This window comes from Oryzias latipes, chromosome 21 (assembly GCF_053564925.1).
Source record: "Oryzias latipes strain Hd-rR chromosome 21, Olatipes_Hd-rR_3.1".
In the NCBI taxonomy this organism is placed as follows: Eukaryota; Metazoa; Chordata; class Actinopteri; order Beloniformes; family Adrianichthyidae; genus Oryzias; species Oryzias latipes.
The window spans coordinates 7708573-7723452 of NC_136257.1; positions in this window are offsets into that span (position 1 = coordinate 7708573).

Consider the following 14880-nt stretch of genomic DNA (forward strand, 5'->3'; position numbering starts at 1 on the left):
TGATCCGATCAAGATATTCTGCCCATGTAACCGCGGCTAATGATTCGAAGCAATAGGGCTCAAGAGTGAGAAATCGCACAGATCATAATGCTTCCTAAACTGAACCCATATACTCAGAGAGTGTTTAATTAATGGGTTGCAGATGTCTGTAATGGAGGGGAGAGGGAGAGAGGAACCCAGCCATGCAGGAAGAGGTGTTTCTGCTCAAGTGTAGTTCCATCGCCACCCAGTCGGGGGAAGCATTGCACTTTTATGGAATGAGATGTCTGAGGTCTTTCAAGGGATCTGCTGTGGGCCCTCCTCCAGCTTGGGGCCGTGCTCCAATTACCACGGCCACCACTGTCCTTGACCTTCAGCTTTCATGCTTTCTCCAGTTCTTCTCTACCAGATATGGAAGTATTCTTCAACCTAAACTTTTAAAAGGCTTATTTGATTTGATTATTTCAAGCAATAAAAAATAACTAACTAATGCAACAGAACATTTTTTACAGATACAGATATCAAGTAATCCATTTTTTTGAATATATAGTACACACATCACATTAGATTAATTAAATGCAATGATAAGTGAATGGTACTGCATTTAACAGACATGGAATATTCAGTGACATTCAGCAGAATATTTTATCACCTTATTCCAGTGATCATCGCTACACATTGCTGATCAAATAAAGGAAATTGATAGCTTTTTGATTGTCATCAGAAAACACTTTCACATCATTTCAGAAATTATTGGTATGTTTCACATGTCATGTAACTGTCAGGTGGGGAGGTTGCCGTAGGACCCAAAATGCAGAGACAGGAGGCAGGTGGTTCAAAGTATAGAAGGTTTTAATCCTATAAACAAAAAGTGCTGAGGATCAAGGAAAAACAAACAAACACAACTCTTGTGAAAACTAGATAGACATGGGAGAAGACAACCAAGCAGATGATGGTATGGACCAATGAGTTATATCACTAGAAGAGACACGCCCGCTTTAGAAGCCTGGCCGACGGTGGCGGAGCGCGACGCCATCTTGGTGAAGTCGATGACGCCCACATGACAATGATTTCTATTGCTTTTAGTGGTGTCTAAGTTGCTTTTATATACTATATATATTTTTCCTTTTATATATATCTATACATATATGTAAATATATTATATTTATACATATAATATATATAGATACATCATTTGTTGTTGTTAAAGCAGAGAAACAGTCAGCCTTAAAAGCTCAAACTTTAATGAAAATGCATTGTTGCAGGACTTCTTACAAATAAAAAAATTATTACAAAGAATTTTTAAAAATAATTTCTAAACATTTAGAAGTTTTAGACTTTTTTGACATGTAATTTAAATAATTTAGAAAAACCCAACAATAAGTCAATAATAATAATAATAATAATAATAAATCAACAGTAAGTCAATACATACAATAAATAACAATAAATAATTAATAAGTAAAAAAAAACAATAAAAAATAAGTCTGTTAATAATAATAATAATAATAAAATAAATATTCAAAAGAAGTCCAAAAGTGAACAATAGATTTACCATAAAAAAACAACAACAAAGAAAAACAATAGATTTATACTGATTCATGTGAGTGATCAATGTAACACAGATGTTATGGTGTTGGGTTTCAAGCAAACAGTCTGGCCTCTTATCTAAATGTGTTTCCACAAATGTTCTGAACATAGCCAGACTGTATTGCTAGTTGGTACCACAGTGATCCCCTCTGGGTTAGCTCTTTTTATTGCTAAAGCCAACTTTTTCCTTAAGTCTGAATCCATTGGAAACCTGCAAGAAAAGTTAATTCAATGAGTCAGAAATGTATAAATCTATATTATTATAATAGCCTAGTCCTAGTATGCTGTATACAGGTTTAGCAAAATAAAATGTACATTTATGCTGACAGCAAATTATATGTACATCATGCAGCATGTTGATAACAGCCCTGCAGCAACATGCATGTCAACATGTGTATGATTAATGAAGCCCCTGCAGCATAAAAAGAAAAAAATTATAGTACTTACCTGTGAAATGATATACCTTCCTCCTTCATGGACTCAGTTCTCTGATTTTAGCAGTTGAAACCCGCACAATGAACTGGTATTATGCAAAATATGTGTTCACATGCATTCACTGCAGTAGTAACTTGACCTCACCAAGATGGCGGTGCTCTTCTCCCATGAGGAACCACGTGATGTCTCGTCTAGTGATATAACTCATTGGTATGGACCAGCACAAGAGGCTTCTTCTTCTTCTTCTTGTGATTTTATTGGCGGGAGGCACCAACGTGAAGGTGCATTACCGCAACCTACTGTGTTGGAGTGTGGGTCAGAGTGAGGATTACCTAATCAAATTTAACTAACAAAAAAGAAAACAAAAACACCCCTAAATTCTCCTCAACAACCTAGTTCTTTTAAAAAAAAACTATAATTACACCATTTAATATCTCCTCCCCTCCCAAAAGCTTCTCTAAAGTCAGCCGTTCACCCTCTTTCATCCGTACCCTACTTTCCAGTTGTCGTCTTTCCTCCCTATACAGTTCACAATGACATTGAGCATGCTCCACTGACTCTTCCCCTTTCTCACACTCGCACAAACCAGTTGGATGTTTCCTTATCAGATGCAATGTATTATTTAAACCAGTGTGTCCCATCCTCAACCTTGATATTATGCTGTGATCTCTGGTGTTTACCCTGACATTCATACCTGTCCCTACTTTGTCCTGAATACTAAATAAATGTCGACCTTTTCTCTCCCTTTCCCATTGTGTCTGCCATTCTTCCACAATAGGCCTCCTAATAATTGCCCTAATTTCCATTCTACCTAATGGAATTTTTATCTCCATACCCCGTTTCAATGCCCTTTTTGCCAGGAAATCAGCCATTTCATTTCCCTCCACCTCCTATGTGCTGGTACCCACATAAATCTAACGTTCATTTTCAAGTTTGCCAACCTGAACAAACTCGCCTAAATTTCATATAACATATTTGATCTGCTCTCAGAATAGTAAGACTTCAGAGATATCAAAGCTGACAATGAATCTGAACAAATTGTACCATCTCCAATTCTGTTCTGTTCTAACCAGTGTAAACTATATGATATTGCCAATATTTCAACTGCAAAAACTGAAAGATCCTTTGACGTCTTAACTCCAACATATTTGTCCAATGTAGGGATACAGAAAGAAAAACCAGTTCTCATTGTGTCTGGGTCTTTAGATCCATCTGTACATATGGGTATAAAGGAAGCATGGACTGTGTCTAATCTGTCTGCTGTTATCTCATCCCAGTTTCCCTTCCCTTTTCTATCCTCCGTTGTTCTATGGAGATACAAATCCACTTGGAGTGGTCGGGTACAAAAACGTCTTAACTAGGGTTTTACATGAATATTTGCTTTTCTCCCTAACCTAGCTAATTTCCAAGCAGCACTTTCGTTTGTCCCATTATCACTTTCCCAACAAGGATCAGTAGCTCTCCTAACCATGTTCTTTACACCTACACAACCCTGTATTTTCACCCAATAGTTAAGTAGCAGCTGTTTAATTCTTAGTTTCAATGGTAGATCCCCCAGTTCAACTTGTAATGACACAGCAGGAGTTGACCTCATAGCCCTAGTGCATATTCTCAAAGCCTGATTTTGGATGACTTCTATCTTATGTAACAGCGTTTTGCACGCTGTATTGTAAACAATAATTCCATAATCTGTGACTGACCTAATCATTGTAATATATATTACAATATACATGTGTGTATATATATATATATATATTTGTTTTAAAGCCTGTGCACTAGCTCCCCACCCAGTCCCTTTCAAGCATCTCCTTATATTTATGACTTTCTTACATCTTCCTACTATACTATCAATGTTCTCTCTCCATTTCAATTTTGTATCCAATATAACACCCAGATACCTAAAACTATGTACCTATTCAATTGCTTCTCCATATAACCTTAAGTTCAAAACAGTTCCACGTTTCCTAGTAAAAAACATGCATTTAGTTTTAGTCACTGAAAATTTGAATCCCCAGTCATAAGACCAGTTTTCCCCTCCGTAATCGCGTCTTGTATATTTCTCTCCACATACCGAGAGAAATACCACATACCCCTCTTCCACAAGGCTCCATCATCTGCAAATAATGCTTTCCCAAATTCACATCCAATTGAATTAAATATATCATTAATCATAATTGAAAAGCACAGGGCTAATCACACTACCTTGTGGGGTTCCATTATCCACCACATACCTATTAGAAAAGGACTTTCCTATCCTAACTTGAACATATCAAATAAAAAACCCTTAATCCAATTATAGATTCTTCCATGAAGTCCTAACCTAAATAATTTTATCAATAAAACCTCTTTCCAGACCATATCATAAGCCTTTTCTATATCAAAAAATACTGCCACCAAATATTCTTTATCTACTTGGGCTTTCCTAATGTCTGCTTCTAGGCAGATTACAGGGTCCACTGTCCCTCTACCTTTGATAAAACCATTTTGATATGGAGACAGCAAATTTTTACTTTCCAGGTAATAATACAATCTCTCATTTATCATTCTTTCCATCACTTTTCCAACATGTGATGTAAGTGCTATGGGCCTGTAATTTTCTGGGCTGCTTGGATCTTTCCCAGGTTTTAATATAGGAGTTATCGCAGCCTCTTTCCAATCGTTTGGCAATTTACCGTCACACCAGATTCTATTATACATGTCCAATAATTTCAACTTCATTTTCCTACCTAAATGCTTTAACATAACATAACTTATACCATCCCTACCAGTTGATGTCATTTTAGATTTATGTAGTCCTAAATCCAATTCAAAGTTAAACGGAGCATCCATAGTTGTCAAATAAGTGTTACCATCAAATTCCTTGTAGTGCAGTTCCCTAATTTCATCTCCCCTCCCTTTCCTATATCCTGACAAGTTCTCATTACTTTGACTTCTCACAAAAGTTTTAGCCAACATTTCTGCTTTATCCAAATCCGATATCACCAGGTCATCACGCATTTTCAATACTGGATATTGTAACTCCCTCCTTATACCCTTCATTTTCCTAATCATTCCCCAAACCGTACTAACCAGAGTTGTTCGACCAATTTATCACAAAAACCCTTCCAGTACTCCCTTTTCTCCTTTTTAATAATCCTTCTTACCTGTGCACAAAGTCTCTTATAATTCAACAGATTTTCATATGTGTGAGTCCGTTTTAAGAGTTTCAAACCCTTATTCCTATTTTTAACTGATAACATGCAGTCTTCAGTCTACCATGGAATATTTCTCCTCGTCATAGTTGCTTTACTTCCTGAAATTGTCTTTTGGACAATTCGCAAAAATTATTACATTTCTAATTTTCTTTTCCATTTCTTCAGCTGTACTCTCCATACTAATGTTTGAACATTCCTCCTCACACATATAAGTAAATTCATCCCATTTTGCTTTATGAAAAAGCCATCTTCCTTCCTTTCCATTACTTGGTGGTTCTCTATATCCACCAACCCTAGAGAACACAGGATAATGGTCACTCCCCATTGTGCTGTTGTATACATCCCACCTACAACACCCTGCCAAAACATTTGAAACAAAAGTAAGATATAGTGCTGAGATATTCCCTGTTCGAACATCAGTTCTTGTTCCTCTCCCATCATTGAGACACACCAAGTGTAATTCATCCATCAAATCCTCCACTACCTCACCTTTAACATATGTCACTCCCCCCCCCCATAATGTGCTATGTGCATTAAAATCCCCACAAACAATGACACACCCATTTTCCAGATGAATAATTGATTTAAGAAGACTCAGATCTAACTTTTTGCATGGATATAGTAATTAACACCGCATTCCCGTATATTGGGAAATTTTAAATTCTAAATTTGGCGTCAACCATGTCTCTTGAATACATATAATTTCCGGTTTTTGATCCAAGTCATCTATACACTTTTTCAATTCCTGTCCATTCGCCAATAAGCTCCTTGCATTCCATTGAAGTATAAGAACCATTTACTATCCCACACTTCCCACCTCCTAGACTGGGCACTTAGGTTGTTCCAAACCTCTTCCCATGTCAACTCATTGATGTCCAAATGGTTCGCCGCCAATTTTACAATGATTTGTATTCGTTCTGTTTTTTACTTACGTTGTATTAATAACTCCCGCTACAAACGTGACTAGTTTCTTCAAATATAACAACATTCTCAAATTACTGAAGTAATTTAATTGGGGCAGGCAGCACATCAAAAAATGACAAGCTGGACTCACCCAAAGCTATATGTGATGCAGAAGGGGCTCCCTACCAAGTGTCCATATTGGAAGAGTGTCAGGAACTGGTGATAGGGAACCTTAAATGCAGGAGACCAGGCATGGAGACAGAACATTAAACATTGAATAAACAAACTGAAAAAGACAAAACCCAGACAACAAAAATGTGACACAGCAGAGATGACCTGACAAGGACGAACGGAAAATCTGAAAAACTAAATAGGCTGAGGGCAATTAACTAAAATGAGGATAGCTGTGGATAATGATGATCCTTGACCAGTGTGACTGAGGACCACTCAAAAGATGACCAAAGACCAAAAAAAAATAATAATAATAATAACACAGAACCCTTACAACGAGTTGGGGTGAGAATGTGATGGTCTTTGTTTGTCTGAAGATTATTAACCAACTATTGTAATAGTCAAATCTGGTCATTATCTCTTATTTGTTTGCTCAGCTGCTGGACACTTAGAGGTAATATAGAAAAACAGTAAAAGTTTAACTTAGTAGAAATTCTGTGTTATTCACCCCACTTTCCAACATTCAACTCACCCAAGCTTCCTGTCACACTCCAACTACTGTCATATGACATTGACTTCCCATCACTTCAGTAAAAACCTCAGACAGAAAAAGCTGTTCAGTATGCGTTCAGTCAGTCTGGTACACACTTCACACGTTCTTAGACTTTACATCATTATAATGGAAGACATTTATGAAAATGTTGAACCTAAAGCTCCTGTCTGCCAGTTTTCTTTGTCAAATCCACCAGATAAGAGTGAACTCACTGATAAAACAAAATTGGTCACTTTTCTATTGTAATTTCAGTCATAATTCTCTGTCTAAAGCTTCCATCAAGTCCAACAGGAGATGCTATCTCGGTGTTATTACTTTCATGGTGATGCTGAGCGTTCTTCTTCTGACTGGACTCGTCATTCTTGGCCTCCTCTTTGAGTATTTACCTCACATTAGATCAAATGTGACAAGTTTTTTTTTTCTTTTACATTCAAGTCAAAAATGCAATTGTTTTAACCTTTATTAAATTGTGGCATGTCAGACTGCATGATAATCTAGTGGTTTGCACTTTCATTTCATACAGTCTTATACATAAAATAAATAAACCATGTGGGTCTCACCACCAGCTGACGGTGCCACACCGTCACATCATCCCCCTCCTCTGGGAGATTGACACTGTGCGGCAATCCAGTCCAGCAGTCCGCCACCGTGCAGTCACCACGCCGATTCCCTCCAGGCAGTTCCGCAGACGCCCCTTGTCCAACGTTGTGGCACTGCAGTCCAACAGCCAGGCATCAGCGGGGCCCTCCTCTGGCTCGTGCTCCTCCACCCACGTCCATACGTCAGATGGATGCACTCGCTGCAGCTGCTTCATGATGGCGATCCTTCCGATCTGCTCCTCGGTGCGCCGCTCTGGTCGGACCCTGCCCCGGCAATGGCCCTTCAATCGGCGACACGCCCCCCGCTGGCCTCTTGCCGGATGGCACCCCAACAGATCGGAACCGCCGACAACAAGCCTCTGGCGAGATGTCAAGCCTCACCCGGAGGGCTCCGCTCAGGCCCGGTAGGCGTGGGCCCGCCCCCTGTACTTCGCCTCCAACGCTTGCGTAGGCTGCAGTGGAACTGGGCGGTTTGGCCATCCCGCCTCCGGCCATCTCCGCGCTCCGGCAGTCCGCCGCTCTTGCTGTCCGTGAAGTCCACCGCTCATGGACGCCGAAAAGTCTCTTTCCAGGCTCCTGGCCAGGCCTGATGCACTGATGAGGCCACCCGGATCCACCCCCTCTTCCTCAGAGGATGAACTGCACAATGGAGGAGCTGAGCCTGATGTAGGATCCTTCTCATCCCCAAACCTCTGCGTCTCCACCTTTTTGTGGCTGGCCATCTGCAATTCCACTTCTGACACCATAATTGTTGTGGGTCCTGCCGGGAAATAATGCAGAGGAGCCAGGGTGAGAGTGGCCTTTCCTTTATTCAAGACCTCGAGCACTTCACAAGCTCCACGCAGGGCACTACAGGTCATAGCACATCAGTCTCTCTCCCTGTTTTCACTTTCTGTGACACATCCATATAACCCCTAGGCCCCTCTTACTGGGCGTTGCTCTCCTTAGACCACAGGTAAGGTCACAGAAAACAGTCTTATACATAAAATAAATAAACAATGTGGGTCCCACCACCAGCTGACGGTGCCACACCGTCACACTTGCTTCGTAGCTGAATGGTGACTCTAATTTTCTATGAAGTGTGAATATGTGTGAGCCTGTAATGGAGTACAAAAGGGTGTAACTCGCACTCCTCCTAAGAGAGCAGGGATACACTATAGAAGCAATTCTGTAGCATAATTAAAAATAAAAGTCAAAACCAGAATAGCTTTTTCATTTTCAAAATGAAGCTGCATTTTTTGACTCAAAATTTTTGACCCAAAATTAAAATGAAAATGCAATCCACCAAAATGCTTTTTCATTTTCCACGCTGATGCCTGGCTGTTGGACTGCAGTGCCACAACGTTGGACAAGGGGCGTCTGCGGAACTACCTATAGGGGATCGGCGTGGTGACTGCGCGGTGGCGGTCTGCTGGACTGGATTGGGGAAGGAGGGGGATGATGTGACGGTGTGGCACCGTCAGCTGGTGGTGAGACCCACATGGTTTATTTATTTTATGTATAAGACCGTTTCCTGTGACCTTACCTGTGGCCTGAGGGAGAGCAACGCCCAGTAGGAGGGGCTTAGGGGTTATATGGATGTGTCACAGGAAGTGAAAACAGGGAGAGAGACGGATGTGTCATGACCTGTAGTGCCCTGCGTGGAGCTTGTGAAGTGCTCGAGGTCTTGAATAAAGGACCGCAGTGCTGCTACGTAGTCCTGAGAAGCTGTGTAAAATCATCAGAAGTTCACTACCATCACAAAGCCCTTTCCTCTGCTGCTAACACAATGCTCCACTGCTCCAAGCATGTCTGTGCCTCTTAGCAGCCGGACACACAGAGAAGGCACTGACGTCATTTTCACTGCCTCCCCGCTGGAAATGCTTTTTCAAATTGAATATTGAGACAATGTTCGCAGGGTGGATGTTAAAATGCAAATGCAATCTTCTGTTTGTATTTTCGTCTTAACTATGAGACAGAATAAGTGGGTTTTAATAAAAAAAAAAAAAAAAGAATTTTGAAGTATTGATTTTTCATTTTATTTATGAGTCATTTGATGCAGCTTCATTTTTAAAATTAAAAAGTATTTCTTTTAATCTACTTTAATTGTCAAATCAGACATTTCTAAATGAATTTTGCTACACATTTACCAGAGAACTTTTTGAAAGTGAAATTTCAAATAGCATTTTCATTATCATTTTAATTAAGTGACAGAATAAGCAGTGTTGAAGAAGAAAATGAAAAAGCATTTTGGTGGATTGCATTTTCATTTTAATTCTGAGTCAAACAATGCCGCTTTCATTTTGAAAATGAAAAAGCATTTCTGGTTTTTACTTTTATAATTAATTATGCAACAGAATCGCATAATTAAAGACCTCGAACACTTCACTAGCTTCACGCAGGGCACGACTGTTAAGTCATAAATTCACGACTTAACATCTCGTAATTTTTAACAGTTATGACTTTCTTTCTCGTAAAGTTATGACGTAAAAGTCGTAATTATTTTTTTTTTGTAAACTGGTTCTAAAACTCTTTCATAGTATTAGGGTCTTGAATAGGTCTTAGTTTTTCTGCCATCTATTTGAGACTATCTTCAGTCTAACAGCATAGAAAACAATTTTCAGTGTGTTTTCGAAAACTCTAAGGGTTAAATAAAATAAGCTGATTTAAAAATAATCTGATTGAACCATTCCTCTCACATGTATACATTTTTAAGTGTAATTGCAAATACCAGACTCATGTTAACTTTTGAAAATCAGAATAAAATATGTTTTTAAATATCTTAAATTTGACACATCAGATCAATCTAGACATGCAAAGGTTGATAGGGATTTAGATTGAAGGGGTTTTTAAATACAGAAAACCACAGGAAAGATCTAGGAATGTCGTAGAAGAAGCAGGAAGGCAGGCATGCAGCAGATGACAGGATGAAAAAACTTTGCAGTAAGAGAAAGTTAATTATGTTGTTTTATACTTTTACTTCAGTGCGATCAATATTAGATAACATTTGTAAATGTTTTTAGGCCTCAGTGTTTCATTTGACCCACTTGATCAAAAATCTTGCTTGAATTATGCTGCAGATTCTGGAAAGTGTCTTTAACAGGAACTGCTCAAAGCTGTTGTGACACATTTTTATCTGATCATGTTAATAAGGCTTCCTCATACAGCAGAGTTAGTCGTGGTGTAAAACAGGGCTCTGTGCTTGGTCTAATGTGCTTTTGTCTTTGCATGCCTCTATTGGGTAACATTAGCATAAATCACACTTTTTTTCACTATCTGGCAGTTTTGAAACTTCTCTAAAAAGCTTGTCAAACAAGTGGTTGAACAGGCAATGGCCAAAGGTCAAATTAAGATCTGTTTTACAGGGGAACAAAAAAGTATTTGTCAGCCACCAATTCTGCAAGTTCTCCCAGTTAACTTAGATGACCCCATCCTTACTTTGACGTGTTCTCCCTACCATGACAAAGGTGGATAAAGGTGGAGAGGATTTCATGTAATCCATGGACACCAGTCGAGATCACAAATCATTGAAGAAAATAGGATCAGTGCACCGTCTAGTGGGTCTAGATGACCCAACTCCTAATGTTAAAGTGCCTAGGATAGCACAAGGGTTAAGATGCAAAAAAATCAAGGAGGAGAGGCCTGTAATTTTTTATCATGAGTAAACCTCAACAGTAAAATGCATAAAAATCACATTGGCATCTGTACACAAGCAAGATTATTAGTTCTGACAGCCCTGTAACTTCTTCTGTTAGAAGATCTGTTGTCCTCCACTTGTTACCTGTTTGAACTGGTTATCTATAATAGACACTTGTCCACAACCTCAAGCAGTCGTGCTGGACTTTAACGGGAGCTGCTGAAAGCTGTTCTAAGAAATTTTTATCTGATCATGTAAATTAGTCTTCCTCATACAGCAGTGTTAGTTGTGGTATAACACAGGGCTCTGTGCTTGGTCTAATGTGCTTTTGACACCTGCCTGTCTATCAGAACTTTTACCAACCATTTTAACCATATCTGCATATGAGATTCTATGTAGTACTCTGTTTTTTTGAACATGGACTTCTCTCCTCATAACCTGACAGCCTGCATATGCAGCACTATGGTCCCCCCACAGTTACAACACTTTGGTTTCAACTTGTTTCCACAGGACTCATAGCTATGATCTTCTCTACACCTGGGACACCTCTGCTTACCTTTACATACAGCAGCAGTGTGTCCAAATCTCTGGCAGTGAAAACATCTAATGGGTTTAGGAATGTATTTTCCCACAGTATATGACATGTATCCCAGGGACACTCTGTCCGGCAGGCTCCTTCCCATAAATTCCAACAATATTCCCTCAGAATCCCTCCTCACACCATCCCGAAAAACACAGAATCTCCTTGCTTCTCTTATTTCTGCCCCTCGTAGGTTAGCTTTGAGTTCTGTAATGGACATCTCCACAGGTGTGCCCCAAATCACTCCCCTCTGCCCCTGACCTCCCAATCCTTCCTTGCTCATACTAACAACATTATGTTTCCCAATTTCTATCATTTTACAGGCCCTGTCCCTCTGCTCCTCACTTCAACAAACAATCAACAGATTCCCATCTCTTAGTACTTTAGCAATTTTAATGTCCCCCACTTGATTCTTCAAGATAGTTGTCAGTTTTATCGGACTCAAAGAACTTAACCGTTGTCCTTCAGGAAATCTCAGAATGACTTTATAGCCATCCCCTCCCTCCTTCTTCATCACTGTCAGTTGACATCACCCGTCTTTGTTTTCTAGCATCAGCTCCATCAAAACTATTGCCCCTCTCAGAATAAAATATGTTTTTAAATATCTGAAATTTGACACATCAGATCAATCTAGATATGCAAAGGTTGATAGGGATTTATATTGAAAGGGTTTTTAAATACAGAAAACCACAGTAAACATCTATGAATGTCGTAGAAGAAGCAGGAAGGCAGGCATGTGAGAGGTAATGCAGCAGATGACAGGACAGTTAATTATGTTGTTTTATACTTTTACTTCAGTACGATCAATATTAGATTACATTTGTAAATGTTTTTAGGCCTCAGTGTTTCATTTGACCCACTTGATCAAAAATCTTGCTTGAAATTTGCTGCAGATTCTGGAAAGCGTCTTTAACAGGAACTGTTCAAAGCTATTCTAAGACATTTTTATCTGATCATGTAAATAAGTCTTCCTCATACAGCAGTTAGTCGTGGTGTAAAACAGGGCTCTGAGCTTGGTCTAATGTGCTTCTGTCTTTAAATTTCTCTATAAGGTAACATTAGGCAGCACAGCATAAATCACACTTTTTTCACTATCTGGCAGTTTTGAAACTTCTCTAAAAAGCTTGTCAAACAAGTGGTTGAACAGGCAATGGCCAAAGGTCAAATTAAGATCTGTTATACAGGGGAACAAAAAAGTATTTGTCAGCCACCAATTCTGCAAGTTCTCCCAGTTAACTTAGATGACCCCATCCTTACATTGATGTGTTCTCCCTACCATGACAAAGGTGGATAAAGGTGGAAAGATTTCATGTAATCCATGGACACCAGTCGAGATCACAAATCATTGAAGAAAAAAGGATCAGTGCACTGTCCAGTGGGTCTAGATGACCCAACTCCCAATGTTAAAGTGCCTAAGATAGCACAAGGGTTACAAAGGTAGGAGAGGCCTGTAATTTTTTACCATAAGTAAACCTCAACAATAAAATACATAAAAATCACATTGTCATCTATACACAAGCAAGATTATTAGTTCTGACAGCCCTGTCTCTTCTTCTGTAAGATGATCATTTGTCCTCCACTTGTTACCTGTATGACTTTTCGTCCTTCAAATCCTTCGACTTTTCAAAAGTGAAAACTTTTGTCCGTTTTTTCCACATAAAAAACGAACTGTGGCATGAAATAGTTTCAACTCGGCTTCTCCCAATAAGACGATACACGACGAGCCTCATCTATGTAACTAATGAATCTATTTGTTTACACCGGCGGCTTTGTTTTGTCACAAAAGTGTTAGCTCAGTGGATTAGTTAGTGGGTTTACCATACAGAGGTTCTGGGTTTGAGGCTATCAGACTATTGGCGCATAGTTTTTTTCCCTTGCCTTTCTTGAAAAAAAATTGAGTTCGACTAACTCAATTATATTTCGTTACATGGAAGAATTTTCTTTGAGGTGGGGTTACTCATATTTATTGGATGGAAATCTTGCCCACAATTAAATTGAGTTCATCCAATGAGTTATTTTTTTGAGTCCGTGAGGCCAGACAAAATTTATTAACTCCCTAATACATGCACATGGAAACTTATAAAAGGCATAAGAACACAGCAATCACTGTATAAATTCTCTAATTCAATTAAATATTTTTTTTTATTTAGCACAAATTCGAACTACAGACGTCTCAATGGGCTTCATACCGGTAATTGTAAGGTAAACATACAATGAAAAAGGGATCATGAATACAAAGAATGCATTAGGATTAATACTAAACTTTAACAAAACAGACTAAAGGCCCGTACACACCGGGACGAATATTCGCCAGGCGTTATTCGCCAGCGTTTTTCGCCACGTTTTTTGTGTTCACACCCAGGCGATTTTCGCTGACGATGAGTGGAGTGAACATGCAATTTCATTCCCTGACATTAGATGGCGCTTAATGTAAAACAGAAATACTCCTGTACACAAGGTGGCGCTGCGCAACTTTACGCTTCTTAAAATCGCTTTTCACTCAGAAGAAGAGAGCAAGTATTCACGCGCTTGTCCGAATAATACAAAAAAAACATGAATATTTCAAGCACCAGTAGCTCCAACTGGTGCTTGGTTCGGGGATGTTTTAGAATGTCCGTCATTATTGCTTCGCGGCTGTGTAGACGCTACTTGGCGTCTATCTTCTTCGCTGGTATGTGTGCTCAGCAAGGCAGTTTTGTGTTTGAGCGCCCCCAAGTTGTGTTTTACTGTAACTTCAGAAGCTCCAGACACGTGAGCAAAAGCGCCGTTCTCATTGGTCGAGTAGATTTCGACGCGACGCGTCGAAAAAAAAAAACGAACCCGAGGCGTTTTTTTTTTTTGACGCTTTAACGCCTGGCGTTTTTTCGCGTCGGTGTGCACACTCTCGTTGGTGCCCTTTGTTTAGTCACGAGGCGTTAAACGTCGGCGAAAATCGCCGGCGAAATTCGTCCCGGTGTGAACAGGCCTTAACTAAAGTGATATTCCTGCCCTTAGACCCCCCCCCCTTCACGGTAAGGAAAAACTCCTTAAAAACCGGTAGGTGGCAATGTTGCACATGGAAACTTGTAAAACCAAAGAAGAAGACGGGCTCAGCATGGGCGGGGTTAACATTACACAGCGTGTTCACATTCCTCAGCGTTTCAGCATTCCACTATGTTGTGCAATTCTGCGGGCTGCATGGAGTGATGTGTGCATCAATGCATGGTAGACACGGAGAATGTGGAGAGATCAGGTTTATTATTTTGAACAGTTCTACTTGG